Here is a 19,559-nt window from a genome sequence, read left to right on the forward strand (position 1 = left end):
CCTTCTTCTCTAAGAGGAGTCCCAAATTACTTCTTTCTATGCACCAAGCTGCTTCCTGTTCCACAAATATTCAACTTCCTCTTGAAGAGACAAGTATGAGGGCATTTGCGGTTCTATGCCTCCTTGGTTTGACAGATGCTCCCTGTCCTAAGCCTGTCTCAGAGTTGGTAGCTTTGACCTCATCAGCCCAAACTTACATTTTCTGGCTCTGTCCCAAGCTTCTAGCACTCCCACTTACTCCCCTCTTATTCTAGCTATATTTTTTAAAAGAGCATTTCCCCCAACACGGGAGACACAGAGACAGAGACACAGCGAGACAGACAGGCACATGTTTAACCCTGAAGAATAGAGCCTGGTGACATGATTCAATGGGGAGTTATTTGAGGACTTAAGGATCTTCTTCAGGACCCACAGAGCCCATAGCCTGGTAACTAACTCCAAAACCTCTAATATGAGACCCACGTTTCTTTGGGCTCCGATTTTATACTCACAAGGTCTCCTAAACTCCATCTTGGGAAAGAGTTTTTGTGGCTGGTGAGGGTGACTGTGCTTAGGTCATGCTCAGATCTGTTCTGAACAGATGCACAAATAAAAGCATGGACAGAAATATGGCCTGAGGGTTCCCAGACCTCAAGACCACCCTTGGAGCCCACAGGAAGTCCCCTGCCTCTATACACACACATGCAAAAAGCCTCCCCTATCACATAGAGAGTCCACATGGGAAATATCCTCCCTTTGCCTGAAGCAGCCAATTGCCTCTATTAAGTGTGTTAGAGTAACTAGGTTTTGCACCTTGTGACATATATCATGGTCTCCTCAGTTAAAAGGTGACACTCATGATGTCACAGCTGCAGGGGTACTAGTGGCTAAAGAGACATGTACAGCCAGCTTTAACCCCTATGAGTAGGTCAGTAGAGGAAAAAAATATGGCATAGAATGACATAAAGAAGGAAAAGGGGAAAGTATCTAAATATATTCCATAGGATCTGAACAGCCATGCCTAGTGGCCATGAGCTAAGGCCCATTTCTACTCCATGTCCAAGTGGTGTCCGCACTAAAGCTATCATTTGTAATGCCTCATACTCTTTGGCAGGTGGCGTCAAAGTTTTACTCATAGCAAAGCATCTCACACTTTCCTTTGCCAGGTATAGGGTATCATGTTGATGGGTATTCTTCTTCTAGGGAACATGGGATGGGAATCACGTTGAGGATGAAGATTCCCAATGTACTGAGGGGTAGATTTGAGACAGGACTCCCCAGAACTAAGGCCCCTCTCTTCCTCTTGTGCTATTGTTGGGAGTACTGGTTCAGGGCTTTTAGTCCTTACAGCCCATGTGAAACATGAAGTCCACAGTGTGGCTCCTATAGCCAAATTCACCGTCATACCAGTAAGTGAGCTTGACAGCATGGTCATCAAGGGCCATGCTGGCCCAAGCGACAAAGATCGAGGAATAGGTGTCACTGTGAAACTCATGAGAAACAGCCTGGTCCTCTGTGTAGGCCAGGATGTTCTTCAAGGGGCCGCCTGATGCTTGGCTTAACACCTTCTTGATGTCATCATGTTTGTCTGCTTTCTCCAGAATGCAGCTCAGCTCTATGAGAGACATGTTAGGGGTAGAGACACAGAGGCCAATGAGATTCCCATTCAGCTTAGGAATGACCTTGCCCACAACCTTGGTGGTGTCAGTGTCAAGGTTGATCAACGTGCCATGGTTTTCCAGAGGGGCCATTTTTCAGGGTAGAATTAATGGTGTGATCATCAGTCTCTCTGTGACCCCTACACTGTCAGGGGTAAATGCCTTGACCAGGGTGCCTAGCAGTTCGTGGTACAGGAGGCAACACTGGTAATATTTAGGCAGTGATCACACTTCTCATGGTTCCCTTCCCTCACAAACATGAGGACATCTGCAGAAGGGAAAGAAATGATAAACCTCCAACCCTCAAGTGAGCTCCAGCCTTCTCCAAGCGTGGGAAGAGGCTAGCGGACACCACAACGTACTAAACACAAACATCATCCCATTTGGGGTTAGCAATATCTCACTCCTAGAAGATGGAGATGGGCTTCTTATCATTGATAAGCTTCTCTTTGTTAATTGACCATACTGCTGCATTTTTCATAGGTAGAATCATACACGCAATTGATGTTGCTGAGGTAGTCATGAACAGCGAAATATCCACTTTGTTGGAGATGAAAGCAGCCTGCAGATTTTAAGGCACCCAATAAAACCAAATTTGTTTATTCCAACCTTCACTGTCTTGTTGCTGGAATGTGATAGGCATTGCCCAAAATGGTGCAGCTATGTGTCAAACACACAGGAACAGACAGTGAACCGTACCATTTTTAAGAGTCAGATAACAGGTTGCGTTATGAGACTTTATTGGTCTCCAGTAGTCTACCAAATTTTACTCATTGAACAAAGTTGTATTTCAGGCCATCATATCTCTTCTTCTATGCCCAGGTTGCTCAGCTTAGAAAGACATGATCACACAACCACGCTGGGGTTCCTGTAAAAGCATGATCTTGAAAGCTGGAACCACAACGCTAGCCAGAAGTCCCTCCATATTGCCTCAGTCAGTAACATTCCCCATCCCTTTAAGGCCTATTCCAAACTTCTCTACCTCATCTACCCCTTAATCTTACGGTGGGTTGCTTTGCGTCCTCTTTCACCAAGATAATAGAGGCCATCTGGGAGAGGGGGTACCCCAAACTTTCTGCCTTGGCATGGTGACAAATAAACTTACATCTAAACCCATCCTTGTCTTCTTCCCTTTGACCTGTGCCTGCATCTAATCCCTTCACATATGCTCTGAGATCTTCACTTACTTTCTGCTTGCTCAAATCTACTTTTAATCTTTCCCAGTCTCCTAGTTCCTTCCCCTCAGTATTTAAAGACGGCCACGCCGTATTCTAATTACAACAGAAAAAAAAAAACAAGAAAAATCCTTAAAAAACATGTTTCATCATCCTATGCATTTAATTATCTCACTTCAGTGTGAATTCCTCAACCCATTACAACCTGATGTAATCTGGCTGAGACTACTTTGAGGTCCTTTCTTAATTGTCAAATTCAATTTACACATCTCAGTTACTAAATGATTTTATTTTCTGTGCCATTTAATACTGTTGGCTGCTTCCTCTTACTTAAAACTTCTTTCTTTCTTGACATCCATGGTAGTGTTCTTGTTTTTCCCTTTATTGTTAGTATTACTCTTTGTTAGTCTACTCTGCAGGCTCCTCCTCCTCAACTAAATCTTTTAATATCATTGTTGCCCAAGATTCTATTCTCAGAAGTCTTTTCCTGCCTTTGGACTTGAACTGAAACATTGGCTCATCTTGGATCTCAACTTTTCCAGCTTTGGGGCTGGAACTTACACCATTGGCTCTTCTGGGTCTCTAGCTTGCTGGCTGCAGATCTCGGGATTTCTCAGGCTCTACAATCAACTGAGCCAATTCCTTATAATAAATCTCTCTCTTTCTCTGTGTGTGTGTGTGTGTGTACAAGTATATACCCTGCTAGTTCTGTTTCTGTGTAGAACCTTAACTAATACACATATCACACTGCCACTTGCTTTTTTTTTTGATCTTTATTGGAATATAATAGCTTCACACTATTGTGCCAGTTTCCGCTGTACAACAATGTGAATCAGTCGTGTTTATACACATATCCCCATATCTCCTCCCTCCTGAGCCTCCCTCCCACCCTCCCCATCTCACTCCTCCAGACTATCAGCAATCATCGAGTTGATCTCACACCAGTCAGATTGGCCATCATCAAAAAATCTAGGAACAATAAATGCTGGAGAGGCTGTGGAGAAAAGGGAACCCTCCTGCACTGTTGGTGGGAATGTAAATTGGTACAGCCACTATGGAAAACAGTATGGAGGTTCCTTAAAAAACTAAAAATGGAACTACCATATGACCCAGCAATCCCACTACTGGGCATACACCCGGAGAAAACCATAATTCAAAAAGACACATGTATCACAATGTTTATTGCAGCACTATTTACAATAGCCAGGACGTGGAAGCAACCTAAATGTCCATCAACAGATGAGTGGATAAAGAAGATGTGCCACTTGCTTTTTAAAAATACCTTGGGCACAGGACTTCCCTGGTGGTGCAGTGGTTAAGTCAATACAGGGGACACAGTTTCGATCCCTGGGCCAGGAAGATCCCACATGCCACGGAGCAACTAAGCCCGTGTGCCACAACTACTGATGCCCACATGCCTAGAGCCTGTGCTCTGCAACAAGAGAAGCCACCGCAGTGAGAAGCCCGTGCACCACAACAAAGAGTAGCCCCTGCTTGCGGCAACTAGAGAGAGCCTGTGCGCAGCAGCAAAGACCCAACACAGCCAATAAATGAATAAATAAATTAAAAAAACAAATTAAAAAACCAAACCTTGGGCAGGGGACTTCCCTGGCGGTTCAGTGGTTAAGACTCTGCACTTCCACTGCAGGGGGCATGGGTTCAATCCCTGGTCAGGGAACTAAGAATCCCACATGCCTTGTGGCATGGCCAAAGTAATACAATAATAATAATAGTAAATAAAAAATAAAATAAAATATTCAAAAAATACCTTGGGCATGTTTCAAAGCAATAAAAAAGATTTACTCTATTATTTGTAATGGTGGCCGGGCCTTCTATATTACAGATATACTAACATTTATTCAACTGGCTAATGGAAACTAATTTGCTTCCAGCTTTTTTGTAATAAACTAATAATTGTGCAGTGAATATAGTTGTACACATACCTTTTCCAAATTTTACAGGTATGTCTTTAGTCTAAGCGTCAGAAAAGAAGTTGCCGGATCAAGTGGTACATGCATTGAAATTCATATTGTCACATTACTCTCCAAGGGATTTCCCTGGTGGCGCAGTTGTTAAGAATCCACCTGCCAATGCAAGGGACACAGGTTCGAGCCCTGGTCAGGGAAGATCCCACATGCCGTGAAGCAACTAAGCCCATGTGCCACAACTCCTGAGCCTGCACACATGCCGCAACTATTGAAGCCCACATGCCTAGAGCTCGTGCTCTACATCAAGAGAAGCCACCTCCATGAGAAGCCCGTGCACTGCAACGAAGAGTAGCCCCCACTCACCACAACTAGAGAAAGCCCGCGTGCAACAAAGAAGACCCAATGCAGTCAATAAATAAATTAATTAATTTTAAAAAATTACTCTCCAAAAGGCAGCGTATATATTCCCATCAATGGAGTATGTGAGTGCCTATTACCCCACACCACTGACTTTTATCAATCTTTCAAATTTTTCCCAATACAATAGGTAAAAAATAATATCATATTGTCAACAAATTTTTCTCTGTAAAAGCTTCACCAGTTTAATTATACTCTTCCCAATATCACTTGGGAAGATATCAACATCTGGACCCATATCAGAAGTTTCTTGGGCAAATTCTAATTTGAATCCACTCAAGGTGAAGATCATGTCTGCTGGCAGGGACCAGGAAACTATGACATTCTTCTGGTTCACCGATTGAGCCCCAGTAGGTTCTTCATCGATCTGTTTTACAAAATAGCCTTCAAGAAAATACTTCCTGCACAGAAGAAAAACACCCGATCACGATCACTCTTAAAAAAATGTTATCGTGGTTTCAAAAGAAAAAACCAGAGAAGGAAATTATGTTACCATTAGATTGTCCGTTCAAGAAGCATTTGCCTTCGAGAACAAAGCAGACCAGCCAGAAAAATTTTCACCATTCTTGCAAATAGCAACTTGCCAAATATTCCAATAGTCATGCTCATTTCATTCGCTGTAGCCCTGTTGGAGAAATGTGGTTATGGATATTGTGAGTAACTAAAATGTTCAAATTAACTTTCAAGGCTCAATGTTAATTAATATCTAGCTAATATGTTACCAAGTTCTAATGAAACAGAACCAAACAGAAAGGGTTCAACACCCCACACATTTAGTAAGTTGTAAAAGCACATGACTAGGTCAATTGAATCATTTCTCTGATACGGAGAAACTGGCATGGCTGCAATAACATGGCTGTATTTTAAAGGTCACCATGAACAAGCTACTGATAAATCACACCTGACAGCCCCACAACAAATCAATGATAACGAAACAAGCTTAACTTTCAAACAACTAAACCGAAGGATGGAAGAGGAGTCATTGAATGCAGCCTTCTTGGGGGCTGACGTTGGAGGGGATGGCAGTAACTTGAGAAGAGATGCATGCTCTGCTGGCCTTTTAGCTTTAGGGTGGACAACCGATGGCAGTGCTTAAGGTAAAGGAAGACGTCATCATTCTCCCAAGCCCCGTATTAGAAGCATATCACTTAGCATATGCCTTATCCACACAGCCTATCAATTACCTAGTCCGTTCTTTCAAAACGTCTCCTGCCACTGTCCATCAACCTCTATACCCTCTTCCATCAGCCTAATATAAGTGAAAGTTTTTCTCCATTCATGATTAATAATAGTCCTCTATGAAATGCCCAAGTCATTCTAGACACTGCTCCAAAGAGTGAGGAATACACTGAATTCTGTGTTAGAGATAGGATATTGGAATGTTCATTCCATTTCCCAAACAAGTGCTTTTGCATTTCCCAGAAGGAAAGAAAGTCAAATGTCTCTGCAGTGACCTGTGTATTTAAGAGATGACTTGGTTTCCTCGGCAGATAGATTACCATGCAGTGACTCAGTGTCTGACCAGGAAGCTACCCTTTTTGATGGGGTCAGTTATTCCCTTTGTCCCTAGGACTTCAGTTATCAGAGAGTGTATCACTGATATACAGAGTGTATCTATTTACCAACACAGAACTTGGAAAGACAGTTTCTATAGCACCGTGACTTATGTCCAAGCTTACCTCAATTAGTCCTTACATTTAGTTGATCAAAAAAAATAAGTATTTATACCCTGGGGCAAAGCATTCTGGTAGGTACAGTAGAGTGGCACAAATTGTAAGATGTAGTCCCCATCTTGGGATAGACTATTAAGGAGGCAAACCTTATATGAGGCTGGTTGGGCAGTCTTCATGGAATTATGAGGATTTGGCATGGAAAAAAATTGGAGAGGTGGAGGGGAAGGAAGGCATTTAGGTCAGTTCAGAATTTTATGGCTTTTGGTCTGAAGCCTTCATAAGACTCACAGAATAAAGTACATATAATGTGCTCTTAAAAATAAACTACCACGATCAAAACAGAAGTTAGAAGGCTTTTTTGAGTTTAAGTTTAGGAAACATTTCCCAGTTGTTTTCATAAAAGGAATTGTCAGTCTAATAATACAGTTGGATTGATAGTAGTGTCTAAAATAGTTTTAGTTCTGATTTTTAAATGATTGGCAGAAATAAAGAATCTAGTGGTTATGAAACTGCCTGGGTCAAAACTAAGCCATTTACATCTTCTAGCATTACTCTAAAGTTGACATTAGTTAAAATGATCACCCAACTCCCACCAAAATTTCCAGTATGTTTGCTGGTAACTAGAATCCATCAGCTCAAAGGAGTGATGGAATATTTCTTTTTAAGCTCAGAAGCAGGTGCACTGGATTAGCAGAGCAGATGGCATCGGCCATCTCGAATGGCAACAGGTACAGTTTGGGAGCAGGATATTACAAAGGCTTACTGATCCCCATACAAGGCAAGATTGACCAGAGAAACGAGACTATACTTTCCCCTCAGCTATCCACCTGGCCTCTCCCTCTATAATAGTGCCTATATAATAATGTCTTTTAGACACTATTAATAAGACAGGCTATTAATAGTTTTAGTGCTGATTTTTTAATGATGTCCCCTCTTCAGAGAGATCTTCCCTGGCTCTCCCTAAAGTCAGACCCTCTGTCACTGTCTATCCTCTCATCCTGTTTCATAATTATTTGAATATATGCTTATTGTCTCTTTCCCCAATTAGAATGGACTCTTCAGGAAGGCAGGGACTTTCTTGCCTTGTTTACTGGTATATCTTCAGCTCGTAGAACAATGGGGTCAATAAGTATTTGTTGAATGGATAAATGTCATAACACTTGAAAAAATCTATATATCGATCAATTCCAAATAGGTGATTGGACATCATATTTTAAACCAATGATCTCATATAGGTTACTACTTGCTTTAGAAATGGTTTGTGATTTGGGAAGGCATAAAGGCACCCCTTCCTACACAGTCTCCCTCCAGTTCCACCTTTTCTACGAAGTCTTTCTTCTCAGGTAATTCCATTCCTTTCTCTGATCTCTACATGCGTGCAGCTTAATGTGTAACTGTTCTTTGTGTATATAATTTATTTGCAAGTTCTTTAAGAATGAGGATGATTTCCTATGTTTTTTACCCTGTATTTTCTATCATGCCCAGCACAGCACAGGGCAGGTAGTAGGCACTCAAAACATTGCATAACTTGTTGATTGACTCCAGGTGGGGAAATTGGCAAGCATAAACTGTTAGAAATGAGCTTTTTTCTTTTTTCTAAGACAACCCAATAATCAACTGGTGTTAAAGAAATTACTCATAAATCCTAACAAATCATTTTAACTATAAAGGTAAATTTGATCCAACAATGTCCCATGGGCACTCTTCACACTTCCTGATGAACAACTTAGGGGCTTAAAAAATGAATTACAGGGCCTAGCCTTTGGTGGGGGGAGTTGTCAAATGAACACATTAATTTTTCCATCTGCTTCTGCCTTGGGCCATGTGGGTTACAGTGGGCTGGGCAGCCTGCAAAGATTGCTTCATTCCTTGCCCTTTCTAGATTTCTTCTTCTAAGCAGTGAATGTTGCATTCTTTCTGGAATATGAAGATATTAGAATTCAAGCTGATTTCTGGAGGCAGTAAATTCTCCAGCCCTGGCCTTCGGCCAAGAACATAGCAGTGTGTGTTGTTTCTTTGTCATCAATTTCACTGGCTTTTGGGAGCCCCCAAACCCAGCAAGAGACTGCTTCATCCTTTCATTTTAGAGTATTCTAATACAAACTGGGAAGTGCGGTGTTTCCTAAACTCTTCTGATGACTGTTGGCTTCCATGGTACATTGTGACAAGCCTACGTATCCTACTCAGAAGGTATACTTATACACATCGTGGGATGTAGAGCGTTTCCTTCTCCCGGACGGTGGCCTGCTGGTAGCACTGGCCAGTCACGTGGATCTTCAGTGCTGCAATTGACCTAAAGTAGAACACAGGCTCTTTGCCATACTGTTTAAGATGTTCTCTGCTTGCTCATTTCATTTCAAAATGCACCTGAATCTATTAGCCTCTTGTTCTTTTGCCTGCAATAGTCTCTGCTGAACCGAGTTGATATATGGATTTCCCTTAGGTCAGCCTGCTTTTAATTGCAACATTTCTTACAGGTGATGATATGGACCAGAATCAGCATTCCTACCAGGGTGCTCTCTGTCTTCAAGACCAGTAACTCCTAACATTTTTAGAGTTGTGACAGTCTATCTGATTTTGCTTTTTAAAAATTAAAAAAAAAAGTTTCTAAATTATTTTTAAAAATTTTGTTGGTTAAAACTAACATACAATATTATTAGTTTTAGGTATAACATGGTGATTCAATATTTTTATACATTCTGAAACGATCACAAGTCCAGTTACCATCCATCATCATACAAATTGTTGCAATATTATTCACCATATTTCCTGTGCTGTAACTTACATCCTCATGGCTTATTTATTGTATGAATGGAAGTTTTAACCTCTTAATCCCCTTCACCTATTTCATCGGTCCCCCAACCCCACGCCCTGCTGGCAACCACTGGTTTGTTCTCTGTATCTATGAGTCTGTTTCTGTTTTGTTTTGTTTGCTTTGTTTTGTAGATTCTACATGTAAGTGAAATCATACGGTATTTGTCTTTCTCTGTCTGACTGATTTTACTAGCACAATATATTCCAGGTCCATGCTGCAAAGGGCAAGACTTCATTCATTTTTATGGCCAAGTAATAGTCCACTCTGTGTGTGTGTGTGTGTGTGTGTGTGTGTGTGTGTACACAACACAATTTCCTTACCCATTCATCTATGGTTGAACTCTGATTTTGCAACACTTCTGCTTCCTCTGTCTCCTCTTAGGAAGAGACAGCTTTTGGCAGACAACATTAATGATAGTGGAAGAAGTAGTGGAAATGGAGAGGAGTACTAGATGAGAAGTCAATGGGCCTGGGGCCTAATTCTGAGGCTTAACGATGGTTCTTCAACTGAGTTGCGACCTGAGAAAAATCACTTGTCTCATTTGGGCCTCAGCTTCCTTTGTGAAATGAAGGGGGTTGGATTAACCAGATTAATGTTTCTTAAATCTTGTTGCATCTTAGACTCACTAGGCAGAATCAGCAGTGAGAATTAAAAACACTGATTCTAGGGCTGTACCCCACCATCCTGACCTACCGCATTAGAGTATACCATGGTGGGCATCTATAGCTGTTTTTTTTTTTAAATAAATTTATTTATTTATTTATTTAATTTATTGGCTGCTTTGGGTCTTTGTTGCTGCACACAGGCTTTCTCTAGTTGTGGAGAGTGGAGGCTACTCTTCATCGCAGTGCCTGGGCTTCTCATTGCGGTGGCTTCTCTTGCTGTAGAGCACCGGCTCTAGGTGTGCGGGCTTCAGTAGTTGTGGCACACGGGCTCAATAGTTGTGGCTTGCAGCCTCTAGAGCGCAGGCTCAGTGGTTGCGGTGCACGGGCTTAGTAGCTCCGTGGCATGTGGGATCTTCCCGGACCAGGGCTCGAACCTGTGTCCCCTGCATTGGCAGGCGGATTCTTAACCACTCGGCCACCAGGGAAGCCCCGATCTATAGTTTTTTAAAGCATCGTCAGTAAGTCAGCTATATGTATACCTGGTTAAGACTAAATCAGGGTTTCTCAAACTTTAATATGCATGCAAAATCACTTGGGGAAATTGTTAAAATGCCTGCCCTCTATGATTCAATAGGTCTGGGTTGAGGCGCGAGATTCTGCTTTTCTGACAAGTTCCAAAGTGATGCTCATGCTGAACCTTGAGTAGCAAGAGGCTAGAACTTTGATGGTTCCCATCTGGGGACAACTCTGCCCCCCTCCCCAGGTAGTGTTGCCAGATAAATACATTTTCTAACTCTGGCACTCCTATCCCCAGGGGACATTTGGCAATATCTGAAGACATTTTGGTTGTCACAACTGGGGATGGGGGGTTGCTACTGGGATCTAGCGGGCAGAGGCCAAGGATGCTGTTGAGCATCCTTACAATGCACAGGACAGCCTTACCGTCCAAACAAAAAAATATTGGCCTAAAACATCAGTAGTGTCAAGGTTGAGAACTCTGGTCTAGATGATCTAATTTAAGGTTTCTTCAAATCTTTACATTACTGTATATGATTCTGGTACATAATTATAATAAAGTCATATATTTTGATCAGTGATCAATGGTTGCTAAATCAGAATTTTCTTCCCTGGCCAAAACACCTTATCACAACAGGAACCTTTCCAACAAAACTTTCAAGGTTTTATTCATGTTTTAGTTCTCCAGGAATAACAATTGAGCACTGAGAATAGGAGAAATGTGGAGTCAGAGCCTGAAAGGCTTTAGTAAACTCACTCAAACCCTCTTCACCCACAGATGGAGAAATCAAGGCCCACAGAGGGGAAGTGTCCAGCCCAAACCGTGTTGTTTTAAGGAAATTCTCCACATATCTGAGGCTGTTAGGGTAATTAATTGTTTATAAAATGTCAATAGTACTACCTGCCTTTAATTGGCACACGTTCTCAAAATAAACTGGATAAGGAGATACATTCTCCCCTCATTTAAAGATCACCACCGCCCCACCCCCACCTCTGGCTTCTATTTCTATCCACACATTGAGAGTGATTTTTCTAGAAAGCTAAAGTTACCTCATTCATTGAATTCACTCATTCGGGTAGGGAAGGCTTTGGAAGAATGTGCTTTGGCTTGTAGTGGTAACGACAGTAAATACTTATGGGAGATTTCCAATTGCTGGGCATTGTGATAAGGGCTTTACATGGGCTAATTAATCTTACCAGCCCTTATTTCACAGATGAGGAAACTGAGGAACAGAAAAGTTAAGTCACCTGCCCAAGGCTCTACAAAAACTAAGTGGTAGAGTCAGGACTTCAGTCTGAAAGTTGGCCACCAAACCAGACTGCCTCTCAGAGCTTGCAGTTTTATTAAGAGCTAAGAGTTCCTTGAAGGAAGGGAGCATGCCATTTGCCTCCATATTCCCCAAGATTAACTCAAGAATTGGCACCGAGGAGGAGCTCATCATTTGTAGGTTACATGAATGAATACTAAGATTCAGTGCCCTCAGCAAAGAAACCCACAGGCAGGTGAAATGATCTTTTGCTTATTTCCCTTTCCACAGGTGTGAGCAAGCATTTGCACAAGACTTGACCACCCACTCTGTTGCCTGGATAATTAGAATTTTTTTCTGAGGCAAATGGTCTTTATGTCAGGGAGGTACAGTGAGGACAGTTAGGTCTGCAAGGAGCTATTCATCTGTCCTAAGTAAAGGGTTAGCAGGTGGGAATGCTCCAAAGCAAGGCCAAGGGGTTCAGCCTGGGTTCTCCACCTGGAGGGCGGATGCCTCCACCTCCCATTGCCTTTGATGCCCTTTCTAGGCTGGCAGCTGCCAAACCCAGACTTGAGCGAATGAGCCTGTAAACACAGTGAGGAAGACGCCTTTCTTCAAGAAAGGGTGTTGACAAGAGTTTGGTCAGGACCCTGCTCAGATGTTCCTCCCTCCCTTTATGGAGGAAGATCAGTCTTTTTTTTTTTTTAAACGTATTTATTTTATTTAATTGGCTGCGTTGAGTCTCTGTTGCTGCGCGCGGGCTTTCTCTAGTTGCGGTGAGCAGGGGCTACGCTTCGTTGCAGTGCACGGGCCTCTCAGTGCAGTGGCTTCTCTTGTTGCAGAGCATGGGCTCTAGGCGCACGGGCTTCAGTAGTTGTGGCACATGGGCTCAGTAGTTGTGGCTTGCGGGCTTTAGAGCGCAGGCTCAGTAGTTGTGGTGCACAGGCTTAGTTGCTCCACGGTATGTGGGGTCTTCCCGGACCAGGGATGGAACCCATGTCCCCTGCATTGGCAGGTGGATTCTTAACCACTGTGCCACCTGGGAAGTCCTGAGATCAGTCTTATGGAAAGATCATGAACTTTGAAATCCAGCGGACCTGGAGTCTCACTCTGGTTCTGCTACTTACTACCTGAGTAACTTGACCTCTAGTAGCCTCAGATTTTCTTGTACTGCATGGAATTTGGGGGAAGATTCCAATTTAACTTCCCCATCACATGGAAGGTTTTCAACAAATGTTAGTTCTCTCTCCACCAGCAGATCCAGGACTCTCCCTTATTCTGAGTCTTATGGAAAGAGTATGATTCTTCAGGCTGCAAACAATCTATATAGCTTGTCAGCACATAGCTGTTTATCGCCCTTTATTCTCTCTTCTCCTCCCTTACAGCTGTAGAATTGCAAACTTATATCTACAAGTTGACCCTGTGATGTTGAAACCTAGGAAAATCCTCAAGAGTCAAAGAATCCCAAGGATAGCAATGGCCAGCCAACTGCTGAAATGTGGCATCATGGTGAGTTGGTATAAAAAGAAATTGTACAAGTCGGAAAGGTTGCTGTGAACCTAAATATCCTTGGAGGAGTGTTCTGCAAACATGCTGGTACTCTGTACAAAAGGATTTGCTACTTCAAGGTAGTCACTGGGACTACCTTTCAACTGGGGAATGGAAGAGCAAAGGGGAAGGCCTCAGTAATAGAATTCTACAATCCACAGGTAAATTATATCCCAAGTACCCAGTCACTTTGAACCAATATTGTTTCTTAAGACAGAAAAAGTACCACCAGGAGGTAGAAGCTTGTTCTTACATGAACACAGAAAAGCCACCCCAGCCATGCGTTCCCCCTACACATGGATAGAATTTCACCTGGTTCACAGATGTTCCTGTGTTAAGCATTTGTTATCAATAGTTTTTTAAAGCCAAGATTTCTGGACTGCATGTAAGTTAAATTTGTAAATACTTCTGTGATCTGGAAAAACAACTATAGACTTTGGGCTGTAACAGGAAAGCTAGGAGCAATAACCAGAAGATCACGGTCTTCTCAACTTAATAAGAACATACTCCATCTTTACAGGGATATTTACAAGAGGAAACCTTTAAGAAACACTTGACTTGTGCCTTATAATAACATACTTGTCCTGAGCTTTTGGCTCAGATCTGCCACTAACTAGCTTGGAGACTTTGGGAAATTTACTTTTCTGGGCCTCAGTTTCCAAAATTGTTAAAGGAGGGAACTAAAGTAGACAAGATTCTTCTAGCACTCAGACTTGAAGATTCTATGGGAGTGCCAGAGATAGAACTGGATGTTGACCTTATAGTCAGAGTATCGATAGATGCCTTTCTGTTCTTTCAGTACTATCAATATGTCACTGACCAAGTTTAAGGGAAGTAGTATGGGGGAGGGAGATGCAGGGAGCAATGCCTGTGTGCTAAGACTACACCATGTGTTTTGTATTTGCCTAGATTTACACGTGGCCTAAAGCCTGTTTGTTCTGAGCCTGTATTGTTTCAACTTCCATCCGTTTCATTGGTTCTATAAATTGGCTTTAACCCAATTCTCTCTGTTTTGGTCATTAAATTTCAAATTGGTTCCTGGCTTTGTGTACAATCCCCTTCTTTCTTTAATAATAGAATCGATCTCACTCTCCAAAATGATGGTTGGAAACTTGAAAGCAGGCTAGTTACTGTTCCCTTTATTGTATTCAGTTTCCTACCATTTACCTTCCTTTGAATTTGCTCTTTACAGCAGTCTCCATTATCTTGGGCCTCAAATTCCTCTCTGATGGGCTGAGACCTCTTACGTGTGAGGAGGCAGGGTAATCCAGTGCCCCTTGGGAATATGTTGTTAGGACAACCACAGCAAAGAAGCCTAAAACGAGAAATTGTACCGAAGCAGTCTAGTCCTAGCCCAGTGAAGCTCTTCAGTTAGTAAAAGGCTCTCCACAATTTTGGAGAGCTGAAAGGGTCCCAACTTACCAGAGCATAGAAGGGAGCTGTATCTGACACAATGACAGTTAATCCTGCCCAGAGATATGCTGGTAAATGTTTAATAGCTAGCTCTGTTGGGGGGGGTGGGGAAGCCCTGATTTGTCATGTTTGCCAATTTCCATGGTGAAAATATTCTCACCACGGTTGATGGCAAGCTAACAGCCTGACGTCACTAAATGTGGAGTTGGAAAGAGATGAATACAATTGCCCCCTAAGGGCAGTGCAAGCAAACTCCAGCATACCACCCAACTGCATCTGTTCGATGGGCCCACACAGCTCAAAGCTGCCAGACCTGGGTTCTCTGGCAAGGACTGGGGAGGAGAGAGAGAGAGAGAGTGGTGCTTATACACTGTCCTGCCTCTCCGACCTGCTCCTTGGGAAAGGAGCATTAGAATTGAGTGTAAAACATCATACACTTTAAAATCCCCAGGAGGAAAACTCAGTCACATCATGTTCCTCCCAACGTGTTTTGTATTTCTTTCCCCTACAATTTAGCTCAGGGTAAGTTTCATTCCTGGGTCCCCAAAAACCTTTTAAAGAAGACTCCTTTCCTGTTTAAGTCTCTAGAGAGGAACTTGTGACATATCCTGATAATGGAGACTCCTTTTTTGGTGCCTAAAGAGCTCAGGAACATGTGATTCAACAGAAATGCCTAAAATCTGATTGTGTCAAGGGAACAAATTGATTGTCTCGCAGTTAATCTAATCCACGTTGGTTACCCCAAACGTGGGTTGACCATTTGTGGGATATTATCAGCTTTATTTATGCGTGACTACCCAACCATTTGCTTAGTAAAGGACCCCAAGCTGTCTCTCAAACTCGTCTTATAGAAAACAGCTAACATTTATTGAGTGCTTGCTATGTGTCAAGCTTTGCTCTATGGGTTTTATATGTAATATATAATCCTCCCAACCACCTTATGAAGGAAGTACTACTATTGCCGCATTTTACAGATGAAGACATTGAGACACAGAGAGGTGAAATATCTTGCCCAAGGTCACACAGCTGATAAGTGGTAGAGTTAGGATTCAAACCTTGGCAAGCTTGAGCATCCTTTGACATAGCCACTATACTAATGTAATCTTACCACATGCACAGAGTTTAATAAAAACATTAGAACTCTCCTAAGCTTGAAGTCAGGAAAGATGAGTTCTGATTCTGGCTCTGGCACTGGCTTGTGAGACCTAGGGAAAGTTCCTCTATTTCTGCATGCCTATGCTATGCAAATGTCAAGAGAATTCGATAGAAAATGCTGGAGCCATGAGCAACCTTTGCAAAAGGAAGTTGTAGGGAATCCAAGTTGTGACTGTTTCTCGCTGTCTTTCAAAGATCTCATGAAAAAGATTTGCTTTTGCTGGCTGTATGTTTTGCAGTTTGACCCCCAGAGTTCTCCTTTCAGTCTCCTCAGGAGAAAAATCCTTAGAAGTTAGACTTGAAAAAAGTCCAGGAGAGCAGTCAGCTCCTTGCTTGTTCAGGCAGGATTGCTCTCCATGACACACCCCACGTGTTTCTGTTTAGCGTTTCCAAACTTCTGAGCAGAATACACTTCTTCCCTTGAATACTTTGCTAGGAATTTTTTCCAAATCCTTTCTTTCTTCTGAAGAGTCTATATGTTACATTGGCTTGTCATCTTCCAATTCCAGGCCAGACAGGACTGTGAAGCACTGAGGAACTCTTTTTTCAAGCCTCTACCCATGTCCATTCCTTCACCCCATCACCACAGTTTCAGGGTGCTAAAATTTATATGTACCATGAAGAAAGAAAAGCCTCTGGTTCTCAGGAAACACTAATTTGGGCTATGCTGGGGGAGGGGGAGAAGGAAGCTCTTAGTAACTGGGGCTGTATGTGGTTATTATTGCACAAAGTAGAGAGTGGTGATGGGAAATCCACACTGTGGCCCAAACACCAATGCTAGAAGGAGGCTCAAGGAGAAAGTCAATAGTCTACACAGCTTCCTATTCTCATCCCCTGCTAGAAAGAGTCAGGACTCCATGAATGATCTGAAGTAGGGTCCCTGCATAAGTTATCATCGACACCAAGACATTCTTTAGAGTATTCTTTGCTGAATCAAGTCAACAGGAGTAAACTGGTCTGTCTTGGGCAAACTACGAAAGCTTGTATCCCTATCCTGGAGATAAAGCTCTACAAAACTGGATGGTGCGGATTCACAGCTGAGGGTCCTACTCTAGGCCCGTGTTGGACATCACAGAGTGCCCACAGTTGTCCAGGACAGCACAAGGAGATGGGACAGCTCCCTGGGCCATGCATCCAACCGGGGCATCAGCTGGGGGGTTTGTGTTCCTATTTTGCAGTATCTTCTCAGATGAGATCGCCATGCTGATTGCAAAAAGGAAGAACAATTAGCACATTAATTAATTAGAATCTTGTTTTTAATTCTGTTGTGCAGAGTAATCTTTTGTTAACTTGAATGAGATCCTAAGCTTACCCTGAGCTTTAATTATAGTGCTATTATTTAAAAATATTGGCTGGGCCCTGGTCCAAGATGCTAGAGTGTTTAAATTTAAATACTCTAGAGGTAATTTAAGCACATGATAATTTGCTGACGGGTACTAATGACCCAAAGGAATTCCACATTGTTTAGTTCAAACAAATGATTACGATGATAACAGACCCTGAACTATGCTAATCACATTTTAAAATTCTTTGCCAGGGAGCACGAGTTCCTGTAAATGGGTGCGTGTCTGTTTGTGGTTGTCTCTGAGCTGCCATGAGAGGCTGCAGCATAAGGATGCTGGAGACCTGCAGCCTTTCAGGGAGCTAGACCTGGTTTGGGTTCCTGCTCTACTCTAAGCCACACTAACTGCCTGACTCTTGGCAAATTACCATCTCCTCTAAGTTTTAGCTCCCCAGTTGTAAAATGAGATTAATCATATCCCTCTCAGAGGAGGGTTTGTGAGGATTAATGAGCCAACATATGTAAAGTGCTGGGAACAAAGTAGATTCCTGATAAATGGTAGCTATTCCATTTTACACAGATATCGTATTTGTAGTTGTGTATCCGTGTGTGTATCTCCATGTTTAGATTTTCCACCTGTCCAGATCTGACTTTGTATCCCTGTGCCCGCCTGGGTATATAGATGTATATTCCGGTGTTTGGCGATGTGTATCTCTGTGTGTCTGTATGAGTGCAGAAGTCTTGGTATGTGGCTGTATGTATGCATATATCGAGTGAGAGTCTGTGTGTGCATGGAGATGCCACATCTGTATGAATGAATGCATATCACTGTGCTTTCTGTAGTTCATGATTTCAAATTAGGCTGTGACGACCACCTGAAGCATGACTTTTCCATTTCCAGCAGGACCTTAAATTCTTTGGCCTTGGTTTCATCCTTGTTTAGATGGCCCAGGCAGTGGAGGTGGTTTGGTTTGGTTGTTTCCTTATTTTACGGATGTGCGAGTATATGTGTGTATTAGAAGCAATAGCTCCTTAGCCACAAGTAGCTGCTTCCTTTCTTCTGCTTCCTTTTTTCTTTTCCTGCTTTTTCCTTCCCTTTCCTTCACTGTCTACAACCTTACTGACTTTTCACCCCACTGATATCAGGAGGAGGAACACCTGCATCAGGTGCAGCAGTAGTCCTCGGCTCTGAAACAAACTGTGAACTCATTCAGTGTGAGCTCAAATTTGGCAGATTAGCATATAAAAGGAAGAATGTGCACGTTGGAGAATCACAAGAGACAAACTGAGAGGCAGGTGCTCACCTTTGTGGTTTGATCTTAGGATAACCATGAAGTCCTCTCCACCCAGAGAGTGTTCTCACAGTGGCCTGTCATAGCCCCTGAAAGTCCACCATTAGGTCCTGTATCTGACAGGGCTTTTCCCTGTGCTGCACACACAGCTTTGCAGCACCCCTGTAATATTAAAGAGTGCCAAGGCTCTGTCCCACCAGGTGAACCCATATCAAGTTCTGAAGAGTCTTGGGAACCTCCAGGACCATTCTTCTGGAACTGAAATTGTCACTGAAGGGAGGGAGGCATTAAGGACAAGCAGTTGTCACCTTCCTCTTTCTGCCTTTCCCTAATTTCAAGTTAATAGCCCATTATCAAGCACTGGCCACATGAAGTCCCTAGGTTGGATGAGGGGACCAGGCACAAAAAGAACATCTCTTTCCTCTCTCTCTCCTCTCCACCTTGCGGTTTTTATGCTAGGCCCTCCTCATTGCTACTAGGAGCAAAGCAGATCAGATAGACCAATGATAAACCGTGTTGGTTATCTTTTCCAATGAGTTCTGGCATTTTAAAAGAGGGCCTAGGGAGAGATTCATGAATTCCTCCCTACAGTTAACCACTGCCCCTACATTCTGAAATTCATCTTCTCTCTGCCAATGGCTGGAGCCAATCTCCTATTTCGTCCACAGTGGAGACCATCTATTTGGTAGGGAGGAAGAATTCTGATTAAATTTACTTGATTTAAGATGTGAATGATATCTGGCTTCCTGTGTTTATTTCCAAAAACAAATGTACATTTTGAAGGGGAACTTGTTAAAAATAACTAGCTCTCAAATGGTAGGTGTTTAACAGCAGTATGGGGACCTTCAGGCTTTCT

The 19,559-nt window shown here is 42.6% G+C and overlaps 1 pseudogene; it reads right to left on the minus strand.

The window, feature by feature from the left end:
* Positions 1-1,316: 1,316 nt before the first annotated feature.
* Positions 1,317-17,331, minus strand: LOC130841412 (glyceraldehyde-3-phosphate dehydrogenase-like; annotated as a pseudogene).
* Between the last annotated feature and the right edge of the window lie 2,228 nt (positions 17,332-19,559).

The sequence above is a fragment of the Hippopotamus amphibius genome, chromosome X, assembly GCF_030028045.1.
Source record: "Hippopotamus amphibius kiboko isolate mHipAmp2 chromosome X, mHipAmp2.hap2, whole genome shotgun sequence".
Taxonomy (NCBI): domain Eukaryota; kingdom Metazoa; phylum Chordata; class Mammalia; order Artiodactyla; family Hippopotamidae; genus Hippopotamus; species Hippopotamus amphibius.